Source organism: Salvelinus namaycush, chromosome 25 (genome assembly GCF_016432855.1).
Source record: "Salvelinus namaycush isolate Seneca chromosome 25, SaNama_1.0, whole genome shotgun sequence".
NCBI lineage: Eukaryota > Metazoa > Chordata > Actinopteri > Salmoniformes > Salmonidae > Salvelinus > Salvelinus namaycush.
In genome coordinates, this window is record NC_052331.1 from 6,381,632 (window position 1) to 6,407,527 (window position 25,896).

A 25,896-nucleotide genomic window follows, 5' to 3' on the forward strand; every position below is an offset into this window, starting at 1 on the left:
AATTGTAATTATTTCGCCTCTATGGCCTATTTATTGCCTTACCTCCCTACTCTTCTACATTTGCACACACTGTACATAGATTTTTCTATTGTGTTATTGACTGTACGTTTGTTTATGTGTAACTCTGTGTTGTTGTTTTTGTCGCACTGCTTTACTTTATCTTGGCCAGATTGCAGTTGTAAATGAGAACTTGTTCTCAACTGGCCTACCTGGTTAAATAAAGGTGAAATAAATCAAATACATTTAAAACAAGACAGTACTTACTAGTGTTAACCAAGGCCTGTTCATCGTTAGAACCATAAGATGCCTTAACATGCCTTTGGGAAACCGAGCCCAGATATCCAGTTTCCTCCTCTTCATCTTCTTCCTCCAATGTGACAGTCATCTCCCCCTCCTCCTCCTTAACTCCAAAAACAGCATCATCCTCTTTCTCTTCCACCTCCTCTTCTTTTACTGTAACATCCTCCTCCTCTTTCACTCTGAACGCGTCTTCCTCTTCTTTCACTGTAACGTCTTTCTCTTCTTCTTTCACTGTAACAGCCTCACCCTCTAATTGTTTTTGTATTTTGACATCCTCTTCCTCCTCTTTAACAACAACGTTCAGCCACAGACCCTCTTTCTCCGTCCAGCAGACCCCATCTTCTATAGCAGGAGGAGAGTAGCTAAGTGAGCTCATGGTCGGGAATGCTAGCTAGCTAGGCTAATGCTAACTTAACCAGCCCGCTAGCTGACTAATAACAACAACACCGTAAATATGAAATTAAATCGGATAACTAACTAGACGACAGAAGAGGTTTTAAAACACAGTGGCTAACATACACGAAAGCGTCTAAAGAGCTTTATTGGTTCGGCTATTTTGGCTAGCAAGCTACCGAGGTGTCTGACTAACCATTGCTGCTGTTGAAAGAAGCGTTCCGTCCACTAGATTGGACGTCACACTAGCAGCATTGCCTTAAATTCCCACAACGCCATCTGTTGACTGGAGTGGGTAACGCAGTTGAGTAAAATCTATAATTAATTTTCAGACAAAATGTTAAAGGGTAGGAAGCATGAGTTTTTACTCACCAGTGTAACAACACAGTATGGTTACAGACTTATTAACTTAATTGTAGTCATTCTGACTGACATCTGGAATCTATTATGGATTTGGGGGATTTTCCCTGACATCATTCTGTATGTCTCTGCTCTTTTGATCTGCAGTCATGTTTCAGTTGGGTTTTGTTAGTTGGGTTCTAACTGGTCTCTGGTAGTTGGGCTCCAGCTCGCTGACCATAGTTAGTTGGCTAAATAGCTAATGTTAGCTGGCTGGCTAAGATAACTGCATATAGCTAACATTCTTTGATATTTGGTTAGATGGCGTTATGTATTTCCAAAACTGTGGTTTACTTTAATCACTCAAGTCATGAGTGCAAACGATTGGTTTAATTTGAAGTTATTTCTGTTGTAGTTTACATCATAGGGAATAGGCTGGTCCTCCATATTACATCACACCTGACTTTGGCATTCTTTGGAATTCTGATTGGTTTCATGTAAAAGCTGTAACTTTGCATTGAGACTTAAAAAATATTTAATTTGATATTTTATAAACAATACAAAACATACACATACAAATTACAATATCATACAAACTTTAACTACATCACACCAGCCCAGACCCAATAGAACACACCCCCATCTCCATTAACTACATCACACCTGCCCAGACCCACTAGAACACACCCCCATCTCCATTAACTACATCAAACCTGCCCAGACCCACTAGAACACACCCCCATCTCTATTAACTACATCACACCTGCCCAGACCCACTAGAACACACCCCCATCTCCATTAACTACATCACACCTGCCCAGACCCACTAGAACACACCTCCATCTCCAGCGCCTGCACCACTCTCCGCCACATAGCCTCAAACTAGACCATTTGATTTCTCTCTATCCCCCAGACACTAGACACTTGTCTCCCACTCCCTGCCGCTGAAAAACACCCCTACAGCATGATGCTGCCACCACTCTACCATAAAGGCCTAATTGGTGGAGTGCTGCATAGATTGTTGTCCTTCTGGAAGGTTCTTCCATCTCCACAGATGAACTCTAGAGTTCTGTCAGAGTGACCATCGGGTTCTTGGTTACCTCCCTAGCCAAGCCCCCCCCCCCGAATTCTCATTTCGGCCGGGTGGCCAGCTCTAGGAAGGGTCTTGGTAGTTCCAAACATCTTCCATTTAAGAATGATGGAGGCCTTTCCAAATAATGTCCAATCAATTGAATTTACTACAAGTGGACTCCAATCAAGTTGTAGAAACATCTCAAGGATGATCAATGGAAACAGGATGCACCTGAGCTCAATTTCGAGTCTCATAGCAAAGGTGTGAATACTTATTTAATAAGATATCTGTTGTTTGTTTTTTTATAAATTTGCAAACATTTCTAAAAGACGGTTTTTGCGTTGTCTTTCTGGGCTATTGTGTGTAGATTAATGAGGGTTATTGATTTACATTTTTTATTGTTTATTTTTTTCACTGGCTGCATTTACTGGCTACATTCACTAGCACCATTGTTCTTATGTAATATAACATTTAATATAACATAACCATATACAATGTTTTAAAGTGATGGACTGTGCCATCCCCACGGCCTCCGCAATGGATCAGTCCACTCAGACAGGTCTCCGCAATGGATCAGTCCACTCAGACAGGCCTCAGCAATGGATCAGTCCATTCAGACAGGCCTCCGCAATGGATCAGTCCCCTCAGACAGGCCTCAGCAATGAATCAGTTCGCTCAGACAGACCTCCACAATGGATCAGTCCACTCAGACAGGCCTCCGCAATGGATCAGTCCACTCAGACAAGAGCCTCCCAAATGGATCAGTCCACTCAGACAAGAGCCTCCCAATGGATCAGTGTACTCAGACAGGAGCCTCCCAATGGATCAGTCCACTCAGACAAGAGCCTCCCAATGGATCAGTCCGCTCAGACAGGAGCCAATCAGACAGGAGCCTCTCAATGGATCAGTCCACTCAGACAGGAGCCTCCCAATGGATCAGTCCACTCAGACAGGAGCCTCCCAATGGATCAGTCCACTCAGACAGGAGCCTCCCAATAGATCAGTCCATTCAGACAGGTGCCAATCAGACAGGAGCCAATCAGACAGGAGCCAATCAACCAAACACACAACCAGTCCACTATATGGGGTCAGTCCTAGTAGTCGACCAACAGCCAATCAGCCAAACACACAACCAGTCCACTAAATGGGGTCAGGTGACCAACAGCCAGTCAACCAAACACACAACCAGTCTACTAAATGGGGTCAGTCCCAGTACAGTCGACCAACAGCCAATCAGCCAAACACACAACCAGTCCACTAAATGGGGTCAGGTGACCAACAGCCAGTCAACCAAACACACAACCAGTCTACTAAATGGGGTCAGTCCCAGTGCAGTCGACCAACAGCCAATCAAACACACAACCAGTCTACTAAATGGGGTCAGTCCCAGTGCAGTCGACCAACAGCCAATCAACCAAACAACCAGTCCACTAAATGGGGTCAGGTGACCAACAGCCAGTCAACCAAACACACAACCAGTCTACTAAATGGGGTCAGTCCCAGTGCAGTCGACCAACAGCCAATCAGCCAAACACACAACCAGTCCACTAAATGGGGTCAGGTGACCAACAGCCAGTCAACCAAACACACAACCAGTCTACTAAATGGGGTCAGTCCCAGTACAGTCGACCAACAGCCAATCAGCCAAACACACAACCAGTCCACTAAATGGGGTCAGGTGACCAACAGCCAGTCAACCAAACACACAACCAGTCTACTAAATGGGGTCAGTCCCAGTGCAGTCGACCAACAGCCAATCAAACACACAACCAGTCTACTAAATGGGGTCAGTCCCAGTGCAGTCGACCAACAGCCAATCAAACACACAACCAGTCTACTAAATGGGGTCAGTCCCAGTACAGTCGACCAACAGCCAATCAGCCAAACACACAACCAGTCCACTAAATGGGGTCAGGTGACCAACAGCCAGGCAACCAAACACACAACCAGTCTACTAAATGGGGTCAGTCCCAGTGCAGTCGACCAACAGCCAATCAAACACACAACCAGTCTACTAAATGGGGTCAGTCCCAGTGCAGTCGACCAACAGCCAATCAACCAAACAACCAGTCCACTAAATGGGGTCAGTCCCAGTACAGTCTACTAAATGGGGTCAGTCCCAGTACAGTCTACTAAATGGGGTCAGTCCTAGTACAGTCTACAAAATGGTGTCAGTCCCAGAACAGTCCACTACATGGGGCGGCTTCTATGAACTGTAATTCAGTAAAATATTAGAAATTGTTGCATGTTGTGTTTATTTTTGTTCAGTGTATATATATATATATATATATATATATATATATTCCAAAGTCTGACATTGCTCAATCTGATATTTCTTATAAAAAATATATTTTGGATTTGTGTGTTTTGTTTTGTTTTGTTACATTTTACTGCACTAACTGTTGGATCTATTAACGTAAGCATTTCGCTGCACCTGCAATAACATCCGCTAAATATGTGTACATGACAAAGACCATTTGATTTGATTGATGTGCTTGTTTTCATGACATAAATGCTTCAGAATTCACAAAAAGTGACGTCATAGTCTCATAGAACACAACGTATCCGATCTCCTAAGCCTGTGTTCACCACATACCCTATTTTCCGGGTTTATCCAAAAACCCTACAAAAAAACGAACCATGGCAGAGTTAGTGCCTACAAAAAGACGCCATTAATATTTCTCTTTATTGGCGTCTTTCAGCGATGCATTCAGGTCGCCTGAACGTTTGCTACGTGGAACGGTTTGTGCTGAACGACACGGTTTGCCAAAACGTTATTGTACGTTCTTGAACAGACTTTGAGATACGTTTGCTCCGTTCGGTGGGTGTGCCAGGGTGTGACTTTAATCAATGACTGATGTATTTAAAAGGAGCTGTGCATTTTTAACACATTTTTAACCCGTTGTTCCAACTGGTCGTTCAGTACAGTACCATTTTTGTTCGATTGAACGTTGTATTACGTTTGTATGTACTGAACGTAACCCAGTCGATACTGCCAGTGTGACGTGTAATCTAGTGGACGGGACGCTTCTTCAAGAACAACAACAGTTAATCAGACACCTCGTTAGCGTGCTAGCCAACATCGCAGAAACATTGAAGCCCTTCAGACCTTTTCAGTGTCTATTTGCCACTGTGTTTAGAACACACTTCTGTCGTATCTACTAGTTACCCCATTTAATGTAATAGTTACGTTGTTAGTCATCTAAATTAGCCTAGCCCTGAGCTAATGCTAACTAGCTAGCTAACATCCCCGACCATGAGTTCACTATGCTACTCCCCTCCTGTTAAAGAAGACGAGGTCTGCTGGACGGAGAAAGAAGGTCTTTGGTTGATCGTTGTCGTGAAAGAGGAGAAGGAAGAGGAGGCTGTCACAGTTAAAAAAGAAGTTGGTGGTGAGGCTGTTTCAGTTAAAGAAGAAGAGAAAGACGCATTCAGAGTGAAAGAGGAGGAGGAGGATGTTACTGTGAAAGAAGAGGATATAGTTTTTGGAGTGAAGAAGGAAGGGGAGATTACTGTGACATTGAAATATGAAGAGGTGGAGATGGGAGATCTGATTAACACCAGTAAGTACCCCTTCAATTTGTTTTTAACTTCGGATATTCGGAGTTCTCTCGTCAATACCTCTTCAACGGAGGGCCCTAGGATGACGACTGATATGTGTAGAATCAGACGACGTAGAGAGCAAGCTGCCCCTTGTTTTCTCCGTTCCGTTTCCAAAAAGTGACATAACATATATGTTTGAGAATGGTCTATCTGCTGACCGCAGACTGGGGGGCACGGCATGTAGTGATTTTTGTGTAGTGATGATTTACTGCACACCGTGCCCCCCAATAGTGCCATGCGAGTTGGGTTGGCTACACCAAAGATTATGGATATACTGACAAGATGTCTCTCCGCCCTAACAAGGGGAGTCGTTGTCCACAAAGCGACACTGCGGGTTGTCTAGCTCCCGCCTATTCTTTCTTTTAATTTGTTGAATACATCTTATTATTGTAATCTGTTGTTTATATACTATGAGGGTTGTTGTCGTCAACCGCCTGTATTCAATGGAGAGAGATGCTAAGCTACTAGCATGAATATGCATAGCGATCTGGAGACAACTTATAGTGTTTTTTATCAAAGTTGTCGGTATGTCACGTGTCCACATAATTTAATCATTACGAAACTTCTGTTAGATCAAGTAAACCTCACGTAGCAAATAAGCCATTCATTTTGTTGTTGACCAAATTCAACACTTTCCACATTGGGTTGATAATTGTTTCCACTTGGATATAACCTACTGTAGCCTACTGGCATGACCTAGAGAGATACAACCTACTGTAACCTACTGGCATGACCTAGAGAGTTACAACCTACTGTAGCCTACTGGCATGTCCTACAGAGATACAACCACTGGTATGCAAGCATTTCTAAACTTTTTTTCTCACTTTTATGGGGTATTGTCTGTAGATTGAGCACTTTTTAAAATGTAATCCATTTTAGAATAAGGCTGTAATGTAACAAAATGTGGAAAAGGGGAAGGGGTCTGAATGCATGTATGTTGTATGTTCTAGGGGTGTCCCAGATATAAAAAAATATAGTATTTTCTTTCTACATATTGATTGGTTGAAATGTTATGACATGTATTTTTCCATATAGACACACCCCATGTGTTTAATAAAATCAACTGTATGTGCGGAACTTGAACTGAACTAATGTTTCAAGCGTTTGATTAAATAATTAACACACACAAATTACTTGAGGAAGCCAGAGATCAATTTAACCAGAAGAAAATAACCAATTCCCGATCTGCTGCTGGCCGTCGTAAATTCTTACGTTATGCTCCTGAAGTTTCCAGTAAAATCGGCAAACTATTTCCATTTGGAGTGCCAATTTATCTTACCATTTCTACTGATCTTCGTACCAATTATGAACGAGTTACAACACCTGTTTGGCCCCGCCACTTCCTGGGTCGGTGAAGTGCGGTATTGAATTTAAGGACTAAATCCGAGTCTCACGCTCATCACCTGTGGAAGGCGGGGCTTCCAACGAGGCGTGGATTTAATTGTAAATTGTACCTCGTTTCCCTCCTTCAGGGAACAGTAGTTATAGTCTTAACGTTAAGCTTGTCATATGATGAACTTAAATACTGGATCTTTCTGTCGGACAGTTTTTTGTATTCAGATCTCTGAAATGCTCTCTAACTACGTAACATTTAGTGTCTCCTTATGTTACGCTGGGAAAACAGTTTTCATGGGCACAGAAATACTAAATAATTTCAGAGTTTGCTAAATCCGAGAGTCCCCTTAAGTTGATTCACAACACCCAAAATGATACTGTCATTAACGTGGTTCTTCAATAATTACACATAATACTTAATACTGTAGCTGTTTAGTTACAGTCACATGTTCAACTATCACCAGCTGATCCCGGAAATCAATTTCTGAATGACAAGCACATGACAAACATCACGACATGCAACAACAACCAAAGTGCTTCTTCATTCATTACTCTGGTAAAGACAGTTATGCTGTGCTCCATGTTGGATCCAACATCCCTAACAAATTGATGTTTATAATGTGTTTTTGTCTGCTTGATTTACAGTAGGGTCTTCTTAGTCTGTTTCAACACAGAGATACTTACCTCATGTGTAGAGTAGAGGTCGACCGATTAATCGGAATGGCTGATTAATTAGGGCCGATTTCAAGTTTTCATAACAATCGGTAATCGGCATTTTTGGACACTGTTCATGGCCAATTACATTGCACTCCACGATGAGACTGCGTGGCAGGCTGACTACCTGTTATGCGAGTGCAGCAAGGAGCCAAGGTAAGGTGCTAGCTAGCATTAAATGTATCTTATAAAAAACAATCAATCTTAACATAATCACTAGTTAACTACACATGGTTGATATTACTAGTTTATCTAGCTTGTCCTGCACTGCATATAATCGATGCGGTGCCTGTAATTTATCATTGAATCACAGCCTACTTCGCCAAACGGATGATTTAACAAGCGCATTCGCAAAAAAAGCACAGTCGTTGCACCAATGTGTACCTAACCATAAACATCAATGCCTTTCTTAGAATCAATACACAAGTATATATTTTTATACCTGCATATTTAGTTAATATTGCCTGCTAACATGAATTTCTTTTAACTAGGGAAATTGTGTCACTTCTCTTGCGTTCTGTGCAACAGAGTCAGTGTATATGCAGCAGTTTGGGCCGCCTGGCTCATTGCGAACTGTGTGAAGACCATTTCTTCCTAAAAAAGACAGCCAACTTCGCCAAACGGGGGATGATTTAACAAAAGCGCATTTGCAAAAAAAGCACAATCGTTGCACGAATGTACCTAACCATAAACATCAATGCCTTTCTTAAAATCAATACACAGAAGTATATGTTTTTAAACCTGCATATTTAGTTAAAAGAAATTCATGTTAGCAGGCAATATTAAACTAGGGAAATTGTCACTTCTCTTGCGTTCATTGCACGCAGAGTCAGGGTATATGCAACAGTTTGGGCCGCCTGGCTCGTTGCGAACTAATTTGCCAGAATTTTACGTAATTATGACATAACATTGAAGGTTGTGCAATGTAACAGCAATATTTAGACTTATGGATGCCACCCGTTAGATAAAATATGGAACGGTTCCGTATTTCACTGAAAGAATAAACATTTTGTTTTCGAAATGATAGTTTCCGTATTTGACCATATTAATGACCTAAGGCTCGTATTTCTGTGTGTTATTATATTATAATTAAGTCTATGATTTGATAGAGCAGTCTGACTGAGCGGTGGTAGGCAGCAGCAGGCTCGTAAGCATTCATTAAAACAGCACTTTACTGCGTTTGCCAGCAGCTCTTTGCAATGCTTCAAGCATTGCGCTGTTTATGACTTCAAGCCTATCAACTCCCGAGATTATGCTGGCAATACTCAAGTACCTATTAGAACATCCAATAGTCAAAGGTATATGAAATACAAATGGTATAGAGAGAAATAGTCCTATAATTCCTATAATAACTACAACCTAAAACTTCTTACCTGGGAATATTGAAGACTCGTGTTAAAAGGAACCACCAGCTTTCATATGTTCTCATGTTCTGAGCAAGGAACTTAAACGTTAGCTTTTTTACATGGCACATATTGCACTTTTACTTTCTTCTCCAACACTTTGTTTTTGCATTATTAAAACCAAATTGAACATGTTTCATTATTTATTTGAGACTAAATTGATTTTATTGATGTATTATATTAAGTTCAAATAAAAGTGTTCATTGTTCATTCAGTATTGTTGTAATTGTCATTATTACAAGTGTATATATATATATAAAAATTGTCCGATTAATCGGTATCGGCTTTTTTTGGGTCCTCCAATAATCGGTATCGGCGTTGAAAAATCATAATCGGTCGACCTCTAGTGTAGAGAACTGTTCCTTGATGGATAGGCTATTGTACAACACACAGAGCTATTTTCCTTTTATTCAGGACATTTAGAATGACAACACATTAAGGAGTAGCCTAGTGGAATTATTGACAAAATTATCTGGTGATCAGGTTATGAAATGTCATGACAAAGACATTTTAGTTTCCATGTTTCACCTGAAATATTAAATGATTTATAGTCCTAGGTCTATATTGTTGTTAGGTGAATTTATGGGTCCTACAGTAGGGCTATGGTATTGGTATAACTAGCGGTTTCCGCATTAGCAGGGAGGAGTTTCTGCAACCAAATTGCGTGTGCATCGCCCTCGTGCGCCAATTTTAGCAAACACAGAAAGGGGCCTATATTGGAGACCAAAAGTTGTCTGGCACACTGCTTAGGATTTCAACAACTTTAGTAAATGATTTCTAGCCTATGTTAATACTAATGTGAAAACAAGACAAAATATGACTATAGTTTCTGACTTGACTGTCTTAAGACAATTGTCAAATAATTCTAACATTCATTACAGACGTCAATTGTTTGTACAACATCATGGCTACGCTGTTGGCATCACCTTTTACAGTGGATTTCTGCTGTTGTAGGCCTTAAACCACCTGTCTGACTTGTTGTTCACACAGGAGAGAGACGGGACTATCATGGATCCTCTGGGGAGCCTCAACAACATCATGATGCTGACGAAGCAGAGCAGAGTCTCTCCACATCAGAACACCTCAAACACCAGCAGAGACCCACAGGGAAGAAATCTATTTGCTGCTCTGACTGTGGGAAACGTTGCAAATCTTCATCAGATCTTAAAATACACCAGCGAGTACACACAGGAGAGAAATCATACTGCTGCTCTGACTGCGGGAAAAGTTTCTCAAGATCAAATTCACTAAAAGTACACCTGAGACTTCACACTGGAAAGAAATCTCACCACTGTTTTGATTGTGGGATGAGTTATTTAAGATTAAAATCACTAAAAGTACACAAGAATTCACACTGGAGAGAAACCTTATAGCTGTGATCAATGTGGGAATAGTTTTACTATATCTACCTATCTGACTATACATCAGAGAACACATACAGGAGAAAAACCATATAGCTGTACTCAATGTGGGAAGAGTTTTACTCAGTCAAGCAACCTGTTATCACACCAGAAAACACACACAGGAGAGAAATCTTATAGCTGTAATCAATGTGGGAAGAGTTTTACTACATCTAGCCATCTGATTGTACACCAGAGAACACACACAGGAAAGAAACCTTATAGCTGTTGTCGTCGTAATTTCCTGTATTACTAAATGAGGAGAGTTTACAAACTACACACAAGTCAGAGTTATATTCCATCTTTAATGATATGAGCTTCACCATAGCCCTTTGACTCTCAGATCAATTCAGTGTCTATAAATGAATTCTCTGAGAGTCCTTACAAAATAATACTTAGTATCTTTTATAGCCAAGATACACCCCTCTCAACTCACATGACGAACCACAGATCTTAGGAACTTCACAAAGGGCCTTTTACTTGAGAGAGGAGTATCCCATAGCCAGATAGCATTAGCTATAAATTATCGTTCAGTTTGGTCTCTTAGACGAGGTTCTACTTCTCGTTCTTGGTACTTCATAGTACCAAAACATTACCTCATCCAATGGCATATATCATTGTCAATTCTAGATACTCCCATCTCAAATACACCCCCTCCAGTACAAGCTCACGGAGGGGTGTGAGCCTCCAGGTCATATACTAGGTCAAGAGAAGGGCAACATCAGAGGGGACATACAATAGTGACAGACACATTCACATATGAAGACAATGTTCAAACCTGACTTGAACCTGACTCCCTTTCTGATATTCTGCATATTACCAGACATGTAAAAGACAAGCCTGACCTCTCCCCTCTCTGGGCCCCAAGTGACTTTTCCCTCGAGAAGAAAGGAAAATGCAACTGCCGACAGTATAGTCCAAAAAGAGACATTTCTAATGACAAGTCACATAAGCATATTATGAAAGTAAAAAAAACATCTTATTTATCTATGTTACCTAACTAATTATGATTCAGCTACGACACTGTACTCAATGTGGGAAGAGTTTTACTCACTTAGGCAGCCTGTTATCACACCAGAGAAAACACACAAGAGATAAATCTTATAGCTGTAATCAATGTGGGAAGAATTTAACTAAATCTAGCAGTCTTATTGTACACCAGAGAACACACACAGGAGAGAAACCTGACAGCTGTGATCAATGTGACAAGAGCTACTCTGATAAAACATCAGAAAATACATACATGAAGGAGTTGTTTCATGATATCAATGAATTAATGTCACAATGTAGAACCCTAATTGTTTGCCCCCTGTTCTATTGATTTCAGTGTGATATGTATATCAAATCAAATTTATTTATATAGCCCTTCTTACATCAGCTGATATCTCAAAGTGCTGTACAGAAACCCAGCCTAAAACCCCAAACAGCAAGCAATGCAGGTGTAGAAGCACGGTGGCTAGGAAAAACTCCCTAGAAAGGCCAAAACCTAGGAAGAAACCTAGAGAGGAACCAGGCTATGAGTCCTCTTCTGGCTGTGCCGGGTGGAGATTATAACAGAACATGGCCAAGATGTTCAAATGTTCATAAATGACCAGCATGGGCAAATAATAAATACAGTAGTTGTTGAGGGTGCAGCAAGTCAGCACCTCAGGAGTAAATGTCAGTTGGCTTTTCATAGCCGATCATTAAGAGTATCTCTACCGCTCCTGCGGTCTCTAGAGAGTTGAAAACAGCAGGTCTGGGACAGGTAGCACGTCCGGTGAACAGGTCAGGGTTCCATAGCCGCAGGCAGAACAGTTGAAACTGGAGCAGCAGCACGGCCAGGTGGACTGGGGACAGCAAGGAGTCATCATGCCAGGTCGTCCTGAGGCATGGTCCTAGGGCTCAGGTCCTCCGAGAGAGAGAAAGAAAGAGAGAATTAGAGAGAGCATACTTAAATTCACACAGGACACTGGATAAGACAGGAGAAGTACTCCAGATATAACAAACTGACCCTAGCCCCCCGACACATTAACTACTGCAGCATAAATACTGGAGGCTGAGACAGGAGGGGTCAGGAGACACTGTGGCCCCATCCGATGATACCCCTGGACAGGGCCAAACAGGAAGGATATAACCCCACCCACTTTGCCAAAGCACAGCCCCCACACCGCTAGAGGGATATCTTCAACCACCAACTTACCATCCTGAGACAAGGCCGAGTATAGCCCACAAAGATCTCCGCCACGGCACAACCCAAGGGGGGGCGCCAACTCAGACAGGAAGATCACGTCAGTGACTCAACCCACTCAAGTGACGCACCCCTCCTAGGGACGGCATGAAAGAGCACCAGTAAGCCAGTGACTCAGCCCCTGTAATAGGGTTAGAGGCAGAGAATCCCAGTGGAGAGAGGGGAACCGGCCAGGAAGAGACAGCAAGGGTGGTTCGTTGCTCCAGAGCCTTTCCGTTCACCTTCACACTCCTGGGCCAGACTACACTCAATCATATGACCCACTGAAGAGATGAGTCTTCAGTAAAGACTTAAAAGAGTCTGCGTCTCTCACATGGGTAGGCAGACCATTCCATAAAAATTGAGATCTATAGGAGAAAGCCCTGCCTCAAGCTGTTTGCTTAGAAATTCTAGGGACAATTAGGAGGCCTGCGTCTTGTGACCGTAGCGTACGTGTAGGTATGTACGGCAGGACCAAATCGGAAAGATAGGTAGGAGCAAGCCCATGTAATGCTTTGTAGGTTAGCAGTAACACCTTGAAATCAGCCCTTGCCTTAACAGGAAGCCAGTGTAGGGAGGCTAGCACTGGAGTAATATGATACATTTTTTTGGTTCTAGTCAGGATTCTAGCAGCTGTATTTAGCACTAACTGAAGTTTATTTAGTGCTTTATCTGGGTAGCCGGAAAGTAGAGCATTGCAGTAGTCTAACCTAGAAGTAACAAAAGCATGGATTAATTTTTCTGCATCATTTTTGGACAGAAAGTTTCTGATTTTTGCAATGTTACGTAGATGGAAAATGGCTGTCCATGAAACAGTCTTGATATGTTCGTCAAAAGAGAGATCAGGGTCCAGAGTAACGCCGAGGTCCTTCTCAGTTTTAATTTGAGACGACTTTACAACCATCAAGATTAATTGTCAGATTCAACAGAAGATCTCTTTGTTTCTTGGGACCTAGAACAAGCATCTCTGTTTTGTCCGAGTTTAAAAGTAGAACGTTTTCAGCCATCCACTTCCTTATGTCTGAAACACAGGCTTCTAGCGAGGGCAATTTTGGGGCTTCACCATGTTTCATTGAAATGTACAGCTGTGTGTCATGCGCATAGCAGTGAAAGTTAACATTATGTTTTCGAATGACATCCCCAAGAGGTAAAATATATAGTGAAAACAATAGTGGTCCTAAAACGGAACCTTGAGGAACACCAAAATTTACAGTTGATTTGTCAGAGGACAAACCATTCACAGAGACGAACTGATATCTTTCCAACAGATAAGATCTAAACCAGGCCAGAACTTGTCCGTGTAGACCAATTTGGGTTTCCAATCTCTCCAAAAGAATGTGGTGATCGATGGTATCAAAGGCAGCACTAAGGTCTAGGAGCACGAGGACAGATGCAGAGCCTCGGTCTGACGCCATTAAAAGGTAATTTACCACCTTCACAAGTGCAGTCTCAGTGCTATGATGGGATCTAAAACCAGACTGAAGCATTTCGTATACATTGTTTGTCTTCAGGAAGGCAGTGAGTTGCTGTGCAACAGCTTTTTCTAAAAATTGAGAGGAATGGAAGATTCGATATAGGCCGATAGTTTTTTATATTTTCTGGGTCAAGGTTTGGCTTTTTCAAGAGAGGCTTTATTACTGCCACTTTTAGTGAGTTTGGTACACATCCGGTGGATAGAGAGCCGTTTATTATGTTCAACATAGGAGGGCCAAGCACAGGAAGCAGCTCTTTCAGTAGTTTAGTTGGAATAGGGTCCAGTATGCAGCTTGAAGGTTTAGAGACCATGATTATTTTCATCATTGTGTCAAGAGATATAGTACTAAAACACTTGAGTGTCTCTCTTGATCCTAGGTCCTGGCAGAGTTGTGCAGACTCAGGACAGCTGAGCTTTGGAGGAATACGCAGATTTAAAGAGGAGCCCGTAATTTGCTTTCTAATGATCATGATCTTTTCCTCAAAGAAGTTCATGAATTTATTACTGCTGAAGTGAAACGCATCCTCACTTGGGGAATGCTGCTTTTTAGTTAGCTTTGCGACAGTATCAAAAAGATACTGAGCTTCATCAGTAGAAACATCTTTGTACTTTGCTCCGTTCATCTTTCCCTCGATCCTGACTAGTCTGCCAGTCCTTGCCACTGAAAACATCCCCACAGCATGATGCTGCCACCACCATGCTTCACCGTAGGGATGGTGCCTGGTTTCCTCCAGACGTGATGCTTGGCATTCAGGCCAAAGAGTTCAATCTTGGTTTCATCAGACCAGAGAATCTTGTTTCTAATCGTCAAGAGTTCTTTAGGTGCCTTTTGGCAAACTCCAAGTGGGCTGTCATGTGCCTTTTACTGAGGAGTGACTTCCATCTGGCCACTCTATCATAAAGGCCTGATTGTTGGAGTGCTGTATAGATGGTTGTACTTCTGGAAGATTCTCCCATCTCCACAGAGGAACTCTGGAGCTCTGTCAGAGTGACCAGCGGGTTCTTGGTCACATCCTTGAACAAGGCCCTTCTCCCCTGATTGCTCTGTTTGAAGAGTCTCGGTGGTTCCAAACATCTTCCATTTAAGAATGATGGAGGCCACTGTGTTCTTGGGGACCTTCAATACTGCAGACATTTTTTGGTACCCTTCCCCAGATCTGTGCCTCGACACAATCCTGTCTCAGAGCTCTACGGACAATTCCTTCGACCTCATGGCTTGGTTTTTGTTCTGACATGCACTGTCAACTGTGGGACCTTATATAGACAGGTGTGTGCCCAAATCATGTCCAATTGAATTTACCGCAGGTGGACCTCAATCAAGTTGTAGAAACATCTCAAGGATGATCAATGGAAACAAGATGCACCTGAGCTCAATTTCGAGTCTCATAGCAAAGGGTCTGAACACTTATGTAAATAACGTATTTCTGTTTTTCACTTTGTCATTATGGGGTATTGTGTGTAGATTAATGATGAACAAAATATGATTTAATACATTTTAGAATAAGGCTGTAACGTAAGAAAATGTGGAAAAAGTCAAGGGGTCTGAATACTTTCTAAATGCTCTGAATATGCTATTGGTTTACTGTTAGAATAAGTCGTATGACTACACCAATACTGTTAAAGCAACGATGCATAGACCTAGAAAATGCATGGCCAACCTTGCTGCTAGAAATCTAGCTACTGGGTGTGCAGGTTTCTGTTCCAACCCTGCACTAACACCTGACATTGTGCTGATTATTTGGATTAGACACTATTCAACTGTTCAATCATGTCTTGTTTTGGAGTCAGATGGATGTCTAAACCCACTGCCCATTTCCACAGGTGTTCTTTATGATATGAAATAAAGTGTTGATTCTTTGAATGAAGTATAGTGTCTTTTTGGGTAATTGAACATTCCCTGTTTCTGTTTTATTCTGTTGTTACTCTAATTTAGTCTGATATTGCACAGATTTGCAGCTGATGTCCTTGGTCATTGGTGTGGGTGTAACAGCTGATGTCCTTGGTCATTGGTGTGGGTGTAACAGCTGATGTCCTTGGTCATTGGTGTGGGTGTAACAGCTGATGTCCTTGGTCATTGGTGTGGGTGTAACAGCTGATGTCCTTGGTCATTGGTGTGGGTGTAACAGCTGATGCCCTTGGTCATTGGTGTGGGTGTAACAGCTGATGTCCTTGATCATTGGTGTGGGTGTAACAGCTGATGTCCTTGATCATTGGTGTGGGTGTAACAGCTGATGTCATTGGTGTGGGTGTAACAGCTGATGTCCTTGATCATTGGTGTGGGTGTAACAATCCCTGTCTGGCTGACCTATGATGCAGCCTCTGTTCATAACAGCACTTCATACCCACAAAGCCGCAGCCATTATCCTACCAATACCATGATCTTGGTGGGGCTAGGATAACAGTAGTGTAGGTCTCAGGGTGGGTGGGGCTAGGATAACAGTAGTGTAGGTCTCAGGGTGGGTGGGGCTAGGATAACAGTAGTGTAGGTCTCAGGGTGGGTGGGGCTAGGATAACAGTAGTGTAGGTCTCAGGGTGGGTGGGGCTAGGATAACAGTAGTGTAGGTCTCAGGGTGGGTGGGGCTAGGATAACAGTAGTGTAGGTCTCAGGGTGAGTGGGGCTAGGATAACAGTAGTGTAGGTCTCAGGGTGGGTGGGGCTAGGATAACAGTAGTGTAGGTCTCAGGGTGAGTGGGGCTAGTATAACAGTAGTGTAGGTCTCAGGGTGAGTGGGGCTAGGATAACAGTAGTGTAGGTCTCAGGGTGGGTGGGGCTAGGATAACAGTAGTGTAGGTCTCAGGGTGGGTGGGGCTAGGATAACAGTAGTGTAGGTCTCAGGGTGAGTGGGGCTAGTATAACAGTAGTGTAGGTCTCAGGGTGGGTGGGGCTAGGATAACAGTAGTGTAGGTCTCAGGGTGAGTGGGGCTAGTATAACAGTAGTGTAGGTCTCAGGGTGAGTGGGGCTAGGATAACAGTAGTGTAGGTCTCAGGGTGGGTGGGGCTAGGATAACAGTAGTGTAGGTCTCAGGGTGAGTGGGGCTAGTATAACAGTAGTGTAGGTCTCAGGGTGAGTGGGGCTAGGATAACAGTAGTGTAGGTCTCAGGGTGGGTGGGGCTAGGATAACAGTAGTGTAGGTCTCAGGGTGGGTGGGGCTAGGATAACAGTAGTGTAGGTCTCAGGGTGAGTGGGGCTAGTATAACAGTAGTGTAGGTCTCAGGGTGGGTGGGGCTAGGATAACAGTAGTGTAGGTCTCAGGGTGAGTGGGGCTAGTATAACAGTAGTGTAGGTCTCAGGGTGAGTGGGGCTAGGATAACAGTAGTGTAGGTCTCAGGGTGGGTGGGGCTAGGATAACAGTAGTGTAGGTCTCAGGGTGGGTGGGGCTAGGATAACAGTAGTGTAGGTCTCAGGGTGAGTGGGGCTAGGATAACAGTAGTGTAGGTCTCAGGGTGGGTGGGGCTAGGATAACAGTAGTGTAGGTCTCAGGGTGGGTGGGGCTAGGATAACAGTAGTGTAGGTCTCAGGGTGAGTGGGGCTAGGATAACAGTAGTGTAGGTCTCAGGGTGGGTGGGGCTAGGATAACAGTAGTGTAGGTCTCAGGGTGGGTGGGGCTAGGATAACAGTAGTGTAGGTCTCAGGGTGGGTGGGGCTAGTATAACAGTAGTGTAGGTCTCAGGGTGGGTGGGGCTAGGATAACAGTAGTGTAGGTCTCAGGGTGAGTGGGGCTAGGATAACAGTAGTGTAGGTCTCAGGGTGGGTGGGGCTAGGATAACAGTAGTGTAGGTCTCAGGGTGGGTGGGGCTAGGATAACAGTAGTGTAGGTCTCAGGGTGGGTGGGGCTAGTATAACAGTAGTGTAGGTCTCAGGGTGGGTGGGGCTAGGATAACAGTAGTGTAGGTCTCAGGGTGAGTGGGGCTAGGATAACAGTAGTGTAGGTCTCAGGGTGGGTGGGGCTAGGATAACAGTAGTGTAGGTCTCAGGGTGGGTGGGGCTAGGATAACAGTAGTGTAGGTCTCAGGGTGGGTGGGGCTAGTATAACAGTAGTGTAGGTCTCAGGGTGGGTGGGGCTAGGATAACAGTAGTGTAGGTCTCAGGGTGAGTGGGGCTAGGATAACAGTAGTGTAGGTCTCAGGGTGAGTGGGGCTAGTATAACAGTAGTGTAGGTCTCAGGGTGGGTGGGGCTAGGATAACAGTAGTGTAGGTCTCAGGGTGAGTGGGGCTAGTATAACAGTAGTGTAGGTCTCAGGGTGGGTGAAATCACCACACGATGGCACACGAGTGACTGGTGCACAGACATTGTGGAGACAAGTAATTGGTTCCCCATTAATCACGCCATCCCTTCACATGGTTTAAGAATAGGTAAAGACACATTCACATATGAAGACAATGTTCCATTCTGTCCTCTTCCCTTTCTGATATGCTGCATAGCATCAGGGACATGTGAAAGACAAGCCTGACCTCTCCCCTCTCTGGGCCCCAAGTGACTGAGCCCTAGCTGAGGGAAAAGTGCAACTGCCAACAATATAGTCTTTAAGGATATATTCTAATGACAAGTATCTCACATAAGCATATTATGCAGATAAAACATCTTATTTATCTATGTTACCAAACTAATTCTGATTCATCCGCCACAGGTTACCCCCTGAAATGATAGTTTCCGGATTTGACCATAATGACTTAAGGCTCGTATTTGTGTGTTTATTATATTATAGTTAAGTCTATGATTTGATACTTGATAGAGCAGTCTGACTGAGCGGTGGTAGGCAGCAGCAGGCTCGTAATAGTCAAAGGTATATGGTTTAGAGAAAAATAGTCGACGCGTCATAATTCCTATAATAACACGCGGCTGAACTTGAAAAGGGGTTCCTTCGTTATTTTACCGTTCATTTCTTCCATAGAGAAGGTCTTGATCTACTTCAAATAAGGTCTGTGTTTCGTGCAGGCTTAAACCGCCTCGACGTTTTGATACCCGTGTAAATCTCACTAGGATAAGGTAACGTTTGTCAACATATTTTCATCAATCCACTCTACAAAAAAAGTATCTTCGCTTTTATTGATCAGAGTTACCTTATCCTATGGATATCTACACAGTTAGAAAATTGGCAAGGTGGTGTAAGCCTACATGAAACAGACCTTATTTTAAGTGAATCTAAAAATATCCTATGGAATAAATGAATGAAGGAACTGCTTTTCAAATTTTGCTAGGAGGTGTCATGGGGATTATGACTCACACTTTGGTAGTCGATTCTTACCATGTCCATTATTAAAATAGGATTTCCTGCATATATTAATTACATTTTTTGTTTTCAACATTCATCACAGGTAACTTAAACTCTATTTGTATTATTCAAACAGTTGAGAGTATTTGTCTCCTAAGCAGACTCTTCAGTATCCTTGTCACTTCAGAGCTGTGTGTGTGTGTGTGTGTGTGTGTGTGTGTGTGTGTGTGTGTGTGTGTGTGTGTGTGTGTGTGTGTGTGTGTGTGTGTGTGTGTGTGTGTGTGTGTGTGTGTGTGTGTGTGTTACAGATGGCAGAGAAAAGCAGAGCACCAGTGTGGGACTACTACATGGAATTGGCACCAGGGAAAGCAAGGTGTCTTATTTGTGATAAAGATGTAAGCATGGGATCAGCAACGGCTAAATCAAAAAATACCACTAACCCGTGGAATCACCTTAATTACACCCACCCAGAAGCCCATAAAGGAGGCAATGAGGAAAAAAGCAAACGGAAAAAGTGATACAGACACGTCACAGACATCGCAGGCTACAATCTTACAACTTGTTAATAAAGAAGCAAAATGGCAGGATAAAGACCCAAGGGCCAAGAAGATGGATGTAGCAATTATTGAGATGATTGCCACTGACAACCAGCCATTCACAGTGGTGTCTGAGGTTGGTTTTCAGTGGCTGATTACTCTTGATGAACCCCGGTACAGGATCAAAGATGAAAAATTATTTCGCACCGAAATGCTAGATAAAACACATGAAAGAGTTGTGATGAAAGTGAAGAATCTGGTGGCACCAGTGAACGCACCACACATGGCATTCACAACTGACTGCTGGTCAGGCCACTACAGAGTCCCTGATGAGCCTTACTGGACATTTCATTGACAATGTCTGGACAAGAAAGCAGGTTGTGCTGAATGTCAAGACTATGACTGGATCACACACAGGAAACTACATCAGAGAGATGTTTTTGACCATGTTGGAATACTGGGAAATCCACACAGACCAGTAGTGCTGGTCCTCAGGGACAGTGGGGCAAACATGGTGAAAGGTATGAGACTGGCAGAGCTTCCAGACTTCAGCTGCAGTGCACACACCCTACAACTTGTAATCAATGATGGCCTATCCAGTCAGAGAGCTGTGCTAGACATTATTGCCATGTTTAAGAGCTGTGCAACTCACTTTGACCACTCTGTACTGGCCAAACAGAGGCTGAGGGCCATTCAGGAAAAGCTTGGCCTTCCCAAACACAGCATCATCCAAGCAGTTCAAACTCGCTGGAACTCAACACTACAAATGTTGCAGAGAATGTTTGAACAGAGGTGTGCTGCCATCCTGTTAGAAGGTAACAGATTATTTTATTACAACGGTCAAAATGTATTTTCATTGTGTTCCATTGTGTTATTCGCCCCCTAGTGGAGCTTTCTGGTACTTAGAAAGACTACGCAAACAGGAAGTAGAGAATTCGTTCTGCACGCATAGAAGCAGCTAAAAACAACGCTACGGTGCAGGTCATTCAGTGTAGTTATTTCTTGTCACGCTTCAGCCTTGGAAAATATTTGTTTGTAAGTTCGATTCAAGCATTTAGCTAGTGATGATAATCTTGTTATTGATAGAGTTGCTTACATATCAATGTTGGTTGGTTGCATTTACTCCCACAAATTGCAATGCCTTTCATGTATGCCGTTAGCTGTATTACTTTGCTCGTGCGTCATGCAAACGAATTGTAAAATATACAATACTGTAGTTTTGTTACTGTTTCTAGTGTAATATGCTTTGTTATTCTACATAGATGGTTATACATGATTAGAGTAATGAAAGGAGTTAGCCAATTACCATATGAGTAACAATTAGCTATATGTTTGGCATCATGCCAGATGCATGGTACCTTAGCACGTGCTTTGTATTTATGCAACTTCAAATGTATAATGTACAGCTACAATATGTCGGTGTGAATTGAATACTAAAGTATATTATTTTCTGTATTTTGCAGTTTTACAACATAAACGTTTTCAATATATTCATTCAAGAAAAGTCACGCCTTGGGAGTTTTATTGAAGACTTAGTTGTTAGCTATCTGTCTAGTTTTGCATGGGAACGCAACTCAAGGGCAGAATAAGAGGCGTGCACTGAATGTGTATGCAGGTGAATACGGACACATCAGCAGTTTGTCTGCTGCACAGTGGGACATTGTCTCTAACCTAATTGAGAGACTGGCACCTATGGAGGAGGTGACACTGGAGATGAGCCACTCCAACTCTACAGCCGCATGCCTCATCCCCAGTGTGTCGGTGCTGAAGCTGATGCTACAGCAGGAGGGTTCTTCTACTCAAGGCATCAAAACTTTACGGAAGACCATGTTGGACAGTCTGACAAGGAGGTTCTCCAAGGCCGAGGAGACAAAGTGCCTGGTGCTGGCAACTGTCCTGGATCCACGTTACAAGAGCTATGCCTTCACCTCAGGGACAGCACTAGAGAAAGCAAAAGAGTGGCTGAAGGAGGAGTCTGACCTACTAAGGAAACCAATTCCCAGAGCCACAGCAGATGGGACGAGTGAAGAGGAGGACCCAGATCCAGGTGCAAAAAGTCCAGGTAGATCAGCCACCCAGTCTGGTGGACAGCCTCTACGCTAGAATCCTTGGAAGCCAAGAGGGCAGGGCTGAAGTCCAGTGCAGTTTTGAAATTGAGTTTGAGCGTTACCTCACAGAGCCTGTCATTGACAGAAAGAGCGGCTTGCCTTTGGAGTGGTGGAAGCAGAATGAGGACAGACTTCAATCACTCGCTCCGTTGGCAAAGAAGTTTCTCTGTCCCCCAACTTCTTCGGTCCCAAGCGACGGTCCCAAAAATGTGTGTGTGTGTGTGTATATATATATATATATATGTATTTTTTTTAATCTTTCGATTGATCGGTATCGGCTTTTTTGGTCCTCCAATAATCGGTATCGGCGTTGAAAAATCATAATCGGTCGACCTCTAGTAGAAACAATAACAAAGCGTACTCCCCGCCCATTTCGGTAAAAAGCTGAGGGATGGTGCTGGAGAAATGCAACCATCCATGATATCAACATTATAGATTTAACCATGTTTTGAGGAAAAACAGTGTTTATCTTTACTGACAAACATTGGAGTAAAACAAATAGCTTATATTTTGGGTTCTGATGGGGTACGACAGTTGAACTAAGCTCATTAGGCATTTATAAGTGAATTCTTCAAGAAACAGATGGGTACATATCATTAATGTATAAGTCCCTAAATGAATGTAACAACTGCTGATTGCCCCTTTAAGACTACATATTGGGCTAATCTAATAAGAGATATTGAGGACTACAGTATTTCAGGCATTGTCATTTGATCAATTGTTAACGTTTTGTTCATGGTCCACTCTTGATGTTCTACACGTTACAGTGTAGCTTCAGCCATTCCTACAGAACAACATTACAGTGTAGAACCCCTTTACTGCATATTGGTTCAACGACTGCAGAGACGGTACTTACTGGTGTTAAACAGATCTCCAACCTCCTCTTCTCCCTCCAATGTGACAGTCATCTCCCCCTCCTCTCTCACTCCAAAAACTGCATCTATCTCTTCCTCTTCTTTTACTGTAACATCCTCCTCCTCTTTCACTCTGAACGAGTCTTTCTCTTCTTCTTTCACGGTAACAGCCTCACCCTCTACTTGTTTTTGTAGTGACAGCCTCCTCTGCCTCTTTAATGAGAGCTTCGTTCTCCGTACAGTAGACCTCCTCTTCTTTAGCAGGAGAGTAGCTTAGTGAACTCATGGTCGGGGATGTTAGCTAGCTAGCATTAGCAACTAGCCTAGTTCTAAGCTAATTTAGCAAACCAGCTAGCTGACAAACAACGTACATATATAACGTTAATTAAATGGGCCAACAAGTACATACGACAGAAGTGTGTTTAATACACATCGACTAATATACACCAAAACAGTGTAAAGAGCGTGAATGTTGTAGCTATGTTTGCTAGAAAGCTACGGAGGTGTCTGACTAGCTGTTGTTGTTGAAGGAGCGTCCCGTCCACTAGATTATACGTCACACTGGCAGCATCGCCTGAACCTAAGACTGCTGACTGGAGTGGGCAACGCAGTTGAGGAACCAAACGTTTATTTTTAATTTATTAAGTTTAATATTATATTAAGTCGTTTAAAGAGAAGCATGTGTTGATTTATTCGTTTTTAATGAGTAAGAATTTAAAACAAACTTTACACTCACTACATACTTGCATTGAACCATACTTCTGACATGGATCATTTTGACCCCAGAGGCATATCTTTTATCATAGCCAAAATGTGATTTATTCAATTCTTCCAATTTTTCATGACTTTGTCAATCAACTTGTTCTTAATAAATCTAAATCATGGTTTAGTGTTTCTGTATCAATATGGACTTTTAACAAATTCAAATCCTTTGGAGTCATTTTGACCCCAGCCAAAAGCACCTTTGATAAACAGGACGTTTATTTCTAATCAAAATCGTATCACATTTTATTGGTCACATACACATGTTTAGCAGATGTTTTTGCGGGTGTAGTGAAATGCTTGTGGTTCAAGCTCCGACAGTGCAGTAATATCTAACAAGTAATATCTAACAATTTCACAACATATACCCAATACACACACATCTAAGTATTTGAATCTAGGTTTCTCTGTAGACGTGATCCATCCCACCAGAGGGTGGAGGGGCACCTGTATCAGTGGTTTTGACCAGATAGACACCTGCAAACACACAGTATAGTGCCTCCCATGGACTCTCCTAAGATTGGACTTTTCTATACCACGTATCACGTAACCGTGTACAAAACTGCCAGGGGTAGAAAACTCTGCCAGCGGTATACAGTGCATTCGTTAAGTATTCAGACCCCTTCACTTTTTCCACATTTTGTTACGTTTCAGCCTTATTCTAAAATTGAAGATTTTTCCCCCTCATCAAATCTACACACAATACCCCATAATGACATCACAATACCCCATAATGACATCACAATACCCCATAATGACAACCCAAAAACAAGTTTAGACATTTATGCACATTTATTTACTTAAGTATTCAGACCCTTTACTATGAGACTCGAAATTGAGCTCAGATGCATCCTGATTCCACGAATCATCCTTGAGATGTTTCTACAACTTGATTGGAGCCCACCTGTGGTAAATTTAATTGACTGGACATGATTTGGAAAGGCACACACCTGTCTATATAAGGTCCCACAGGTAACAGTGGATGTCAGAGCAAAAACCAAGCAATGAGGTCAAAGGAATTATCCGTTGAGCTCTGAGACAGGATTGTGTCGAGGCACATATCTGGGGAAGGGTACCAAAACATTTCTGCAGCATTGAAGGTCCCCAAGAACACAGTGGCCTCCATCATTCTTAAATGGAAGAAGTTTGGAACCACCAAGAACCTCCAAGAGCTGGCCGCCCAGCAGAACTGAGCAATCGGTGGAGAAGGGCAATCGTCAGGGAAGGGACCAAGAACCCGATGGTCACTCTGACAGAGCTACAGATTTTCTCTGTGGAGATGGGAGAACCTTCCAGAATGATAACCATCTCTGCAGCACTCCACCAATCAGGTCTTTATGGTAGAGTGGTCAGACGGAAGGCACATGACAACCAGCTTGGAGGTTGCCAAAATGCATTCAGGCCAAAGAGTTCAATCTTGGTTTCATCAGACCAGAGAATCTTGTTTCTCATGGTCTGAGAGTCCTTAAGGTGCCTTTTTGGCAAACTCCAAGCGACAACCCTGTCTCGGGGGTCTAAGGACAATTTCTTCAACCTCATTGCTTGGTGTTTGCTCTGACATGCATTGTCAACTGTGGGACCTTATATAGACAGGTGAAAGCATACACAATATGATTTCATGTGGCATAAACAAAAACACACATTCTGAGTCAAAAATATAAGTCAGCCTTTCTATTCTCTCATTTGATTTCAGGTTCTCTGAATGTCCTTCCACAAAGAGAGCAGTGGTAGGACTTTTATCGTGTGTGTCCTCTTATGCTCCTTCAGGCTACTTGACCAGGTAAAACCCTTTCCAGACTGGGAGCATTGGAAAGGCTTTTCCCCTCTGTATCCTCTCATGAGTGTTAAGGTCCCATTCGTGAAAATCTATTTTTACACTGGGAGCAGAAAATGCTTTTCTCCTGTGTGTATTCTCTCATGCCTTTTCAGGTTAGTTAACATGGTAAAACTCTTTTCACACTGGGAACATTGGTAAGGCTTTTCTCCTGTGTGTATCCTCTCATGAGCTTTCAGGTGCCCTATCTGAGTAAAACTCTTTCCACACTGGGAACATTGGAAAGGCTTTTCTCCTGTGTGTATCCTCTCATGAGCTTGTAGGTCCCATAACTGAGTAAAACTCATTCCACAGTGGGAACAGTGATGAGGCTTTTCTCCTGTGTGTATTCTCTCATGCCTTTTCA

The 25,896-nt window shown here is 42.8% G+C and overlaps 1 pseudogene; it reads left to right on the forward strand.

The window, feature by feature from the left end:
• The first annotated feature begins 19,764 nt into the window (after nucleotides 1-19,764).
• Nucleotides 19,765-25,418, forward strand: LOC120020572 (annotated as a pseudogene).
• The last annotated feature ends 478 nt before the right edge of the window (nucleotides 25,419-25,896 follow it).